This window comes from Pipistrellus kuhlii, unplaced genomic scaffold (genome assembly GCF_014108245.1).
Source record: "Pipistrellus kuhlii isolate mPipKuh1 unplaced genomic scaffold, mPipKuh1.p scaffold_m20_p_6, whole genome shotgun sequence".
Taxonomy (NCBI): domain Eukaryota; kingdom Metazoa; phylum Chordata; class Mammalia; order Chiroptera; family Vespertilionidae; genus Pipistrellus; species Pipistrellus kuhlii.
Window position 1 is genome coordinate 68,227,492 of NW_023425562.1, and position 5,584 is coordinate 68,233,075.

Below are 5,584 nucleotides of genomic sequence, written 5' to 3' on the forward strand. Positions count from 1 at the left end.
GAGTACTGACTTACATGATTAGGCTTCATATAAAGCACATCTACACATTGTCTCATTTAATTGAATTATCCCCATTTCACTGATTTGGCTTCATGGATTGAAACAACTTGCCTAAAGCCATAAAATCAATAAGTCTTCTATTTTAGTACCCAAGAACTGGGAGAAATCACCCAAATTTTCTTTTTGAGGAGAGGGTTACATGGTGAAGGAATACTGATGACACAGGTAAGCTTACTGGACACTTGGTGCCCCAGCACCGTAGAAAAGATGCAGACCACCTTTTACTCAAAAATTCTTTTAGTAGTGCACTACTTCACAATTACCACAATTCAAGAAAAATCCTATGTGCATCAAAAACGATGGGTTGAAAAGGGAGAAAACTGGAGAGGGCAGAGTGGACTGTGGTAATATGCAGATCTTAGAAAAGTGAGAATGCTAAGAGATGAAAACAAGGGTTATGAGGAAAGCCTGGCTAAAACATGGCAACTGACTACGGATGGGGGCAGGAGATGGAGGATCAAAGGATACTGGTAGGTGTGGGATATCTCCATGGAGTTCTCAAGTGATTGACTAAGAAAGATGAAACACAGTGAAAAGAAAGAAATCAAAAGCATAAATCATTACATGCACATAAGGAGGGTGGGTAGGAGGTTATGGATGTGGGTGGGACATTAACCAATATAAGCCTAGGGGGTCTCCAGCCAGTGTTAATGATACCACTTTGAGAGCAGACCAGGCATCCAGTCCTGGATGTTCCCATCATGTAGTGTGGATCTGGCCATTCTGTTACACTTCTGTTGACAAAATAAACCTGAGACTTAGTGGATGCCCCAGGTCCAGGTGGTCCCCTAGTTGAGGTGTGGGAGCCCATAAGGCATGCCTTTTCTGCACTCCATGACCTTGAATATTCCTCCATCATGCTATTTTGTGCCACTTTGTACTGAAGCTCCTTTCTATGTGTCTCTCTTCCCAGCTAGGCTGAAGCTTGCTCAGGACAAGGACTATGTTTCATAGTTTGTTTTTTTCAGTGTTTGGTATGGTTCCTGGCTCTTGCAGGGATAAAATTTAAAAATATGAAAGTTGTGGTGTGAGATGCAGACTCTGGGTTCTAGAAGGAACCTCACTAATCCCCCATTCAGATCTTCTAGTTACACAGAAGACAAAAATCCAAGTCCCCATGGCAAGGATGAATGTTCTAAGATGTCAGAGCTAGGATGAAAATTTTGGCATTTGGGGCTCAGTGTCTCTCTAACCCCATAGACATTAACATCAAAGTGTTCTTTCTAAACTTGTATCTACCTAACTTTCTTTTTTCTTTTATTTTTAAAATATATTTTATTGATTTCTTACAGAGAGGAAGGGAGAGAGATAGAGATCTAGAAACGTCAAAGAGAGAGAAGCATCAACCAGCTGCCTCTTGCACACCCCCTACCGGGGATGTGCCCACAACCAATGTACATGCCCTTGACCTGAATCGAACCTGGGACCTTTCAGTCAGCAGACCGACCCTCTACCGCTGAGCCAAACCGGTTTCGGCAATATTTACCTTTCATTGTGATTTCCACTATGATGTCCTAAGATCAAATTGTCTAAGGCTGAAGTTGGAAGTCCTAGAGAGAAAAGGCAGAACCAATGGCACATCCTCCCCTGATACACTATGATTATATATTTATACATAGGGTTATGAATTAATTATTTCTTTCTAACTAGAATGTAAACTACCTGAAGGCAAGAACTAGGTCTGACCCTAACCAGTTTGACTCAGTGGATAGATCATCGGCCTGAGGACTGAAGGGTCACAGGTTTGAATCCAGTCAAGGCCATGTACCTTAGTTGCGCACACACCCCCTCCAGGTGTCCAGGAGGTGTGCAGGAGGCAGCTGATTGATGTTTCTCTCTCATTGATGCTTCTAACTCTCTGTCCATCCCCTTCCTCTCCAAAAAAAAAATCAATAAAATATATATTTAAAAAAAAAAAACTAAGTCTGTGTACTTGACTTTATGTCTATGGTTATACCAGTGTGCCTGGCACACGGTCCACAACCAATAAATATAATTTATATGATTGAATAAGTAAATAAATAGCCTCCCTGTTCAATTTCCAATCTAGGAACTTATCCTGTCCTAGGAGGTTATAAGCTTCTCAATCTCTTTTATACCCACTGATGTCAAGGACCCAAATTTCCAGGTAAATAGCAATTGGTTCAACCTGATGCTAGGAGAACTGGTGTGGATTGTATTAATTTAGGGTTTAGCATTTTTCCAGTTAGAACTAAGTAGTTCCCTTTAATCTTAGGCTTTCTGAAGTAAGAGCATGCATTATTTAAAGAGCAACAACAAAATTAAACCCTTGTAAATATTGCACATTCATTTGCAAGCAGAAGATTAATACACTAATAACATCTTGGAAATGAAAAACAGTCCATAAAATGCAAACCTTGCTAAGAGAAATTGCCTTCCTGCTTGGAGAAGAGGCACAGGAGACTGAAGAGCAAATTATTTTTCTTAGCTCTGGGTCCTTTAGGGCATCAGCGCTTCCTGAGAAGGATTATGCATTGTGGAAAGTGTTAATGTACCTTATTATTCCATCTCTCTCTAAAGAATTTTTCAGAATCAAGAAAGGTACTTAACTGTTAAGCATTACATTCGGCCACATTGTAATACCAGAAATCCCTTAGATTCGTTTAACACCTAGCTTCAGCAAGTTCTTTTGAAGAAATCATAGAGAAAGAACAGGTTTTCCTGCTGTGTGAACCCAGTGAATCGTGTTGATTTAGAGTGTTGTTCTCCTTATGGACTCACTGAACTGTGGGTAGGGCCAAGGTTATGCAAGTATTAAAAGTTTCCTGCATGTTTAGCTCTTTGTTGGTGTGTTTTTAAAATATGTAAATTTACTAAGTGTGTGTCCAAAAAGTGGCCGAAAGAGTGGACAAAATAACTACTAGTCTTTGGTAGATAACTTGACTTAGTATTCAGCTTGGTAGATGATACAGGGACATAGGGAAAGTTGAATAGCTCTGCAAGACAAAAATGCAAAATGTCACATTGAACAGTAGTCCCTTTGAACATTCAGTGTATGAAGGGGAAAGCTGAAGATGCTGAGAGCTCACAGCAGAGAGTTTCCTGTGGGACCTAGTTTGTTCTTAAAGGGAAGAAATCTGATAGGCAGAAATGAGCACTGGAATTATTCCAAGAGGCATCTAAGAATAACACAGTATTTGTGTTGATTATGCATTTCTTGCAAAATTTGTCTATTTTAAATGTGTTTATGATGGCAACGATCAATGTTGAAATGTAAACACCTGCATGGGTATCATCAGATAAAGAAAATGAAATTGAAAATCAACCTTTTACCAATGCTGTGGTACCATTCTGAGCTTTGGAGGCACCTGCTGTGCAGTGTTTTTCTACTTTTAACTCTTTTGTAAAATATATACCCATAGAGGATCCATACTTAGAATATTCTATTGTTTTGTGGTTTTACTACCCTTTGATCTCTTCATTAGACTAGGGTCTTTTTATAAAACAATCTGCTCCAACATGAAACAGCATAAAACAGGTCTTCCTTGATCCCTACTGATAATCTGCAGGTAGCAAAATGTACCAAATCCTGCCTTACAAAATTGAACCAGCTATAACAATTTGAACCCGTTCACAGATTTGTGCTCATTTGGCAGAACTTACAATAAGAACCCACTTCTCTGAGACTCTGTATGGTGCCATGTATTATAAAAGATATCACAGACTGAGTCAAGCTGATTCCTTAGAACCATGAATATTCTCTGAACTGGCTCATGCGAGGGAAAGGGAGCGGGGGTAAAGAGGCACTTATCTGAATGCTACCATCCAACAAAACTGCCAAGGGGTGGGGATGGGAGGAAATAGAATAGTTTGTTTAAATCCAATGCAGGTTGCATTCTCTTTGCTTGTATATATATAGGGTTTCCTTAGGAGGAACACATTTAGAGAGACAATACATGTGATTACTTTTAGAGGGATTTTTCTTTCTCAAATGCAATTGGAGCAATGACTATTCTGGTGGTATTTTTGGTGTCTGTTCCACATGCAGGTTTCTTTGAACCAGTCTTACCCTAATACATTCCAACTATGGTCTGCGTGTTTTGTTTTACACCTCAGTACTGCCAGCATATCCATCATTTTTCTACACCTAATAGATTATAGTGAAATCTATCAAGAAACTTCTTTAGCTTGATAAATAGCCCCTCTTCTACCTCCATACCAATTATTTCAGCTCTAATCACTTAATTATTTGTGTGAAACAAAACATCTAAATTTTTTCCTCACAACCTTCATCTACCTTCAGAATCCTAAAAATACATTAATACATGCATAAACATAAGGTTCTGAAAAGCAATTTTTATCTCTGAGCCCTTAGTATTTTTAAACTTGAAAACTTCATTGCGGGAGAAATCAGATGCAAAACATTATGTCTTTAGCCAAAGAAATGTTTTCCAATCTTGTGGTGTTTATTTCAAAGTAGATTTTCTTACTTTGGTTTCAGATCACATTAATGGCAATGTTTCTTTTTCTTTGAGATTCTTTTTCATCTCTTACTCTCTCCATGTATTTCCTACTAGTAGGAAGTTCTAAATGATTAATAGAATATTAACCTTTTAGGGGTTTTTTGGTTGTTAATCCTCACAGGAGGATTTTTTCCCATTGACTGTTAGAGAGAGTGGAAGAAAGAGAAGGAGAAAAGAGAGAGGAACAGTGATGTGAGAGACACATTTATCATCCATCGGTTGCCTCCCACATGCACCCCAAATCAGGTAGGAGAATAAAATCTGTAATCCAGGTACATGCCCTTGACTGGAAATTGAATGCATGACTCTTTGGTGCATGGTGATGCTCTAACCTCTTAGAAACATGGACCAGGGCTTAACCTTCAAGATTTTATTAAACTCAGACACTGGCATTTTAGGAAAAACAGCAGGCTTTTTAGTAGGGAAAATGTTGTAAGAATTAAATTAGAAAAAAATCACTGTTTTCTGATCAGGGTTTTTACAACTTTCTGTATGTTTTAGAGAAATTTATCAGTGAGCCACATAAGTGCTTAGATTGTGCACTATGAAAAGAAAGTAGCAAAAAGCATTATGACTACCTCTTGTACCTGACTAGAAAAAGTAAAGAAGGTTTCAGTCAATCTTCCTAATTCTTAAATAAAACAATGTTTTGTTTATTAAAATGTCATGTAAATAAGACAACAGTATGCCATAGTAAAAAGAAGCCTGGATTCCAGTCCCTGACTTACTAACTAGACATTTGACCTTTGATTTATCTTGTCATCTTCTGATGGTGTGGCTTTTTCATTTGTGGAGTGAAAGATTGAATGAAGAAAATGATTTCTAAGTCTTCTTCTAGTTTTATTAAACAGTGATGCTATATATAATTCTAAGGTGCTCACCAGTACAAGGGAAGAATTAAATTCTGAGTCTGAGTTTCTCTCTCCTTGCATTATGCAAATGTAGAAACCTTTAGCATACATACAGGGAAGGTCATATTTATACTTTTAGGTGGCAGGAGAGTGCAGGGAGTTGGAGTATGTAAAGATGTGAGACTTTCC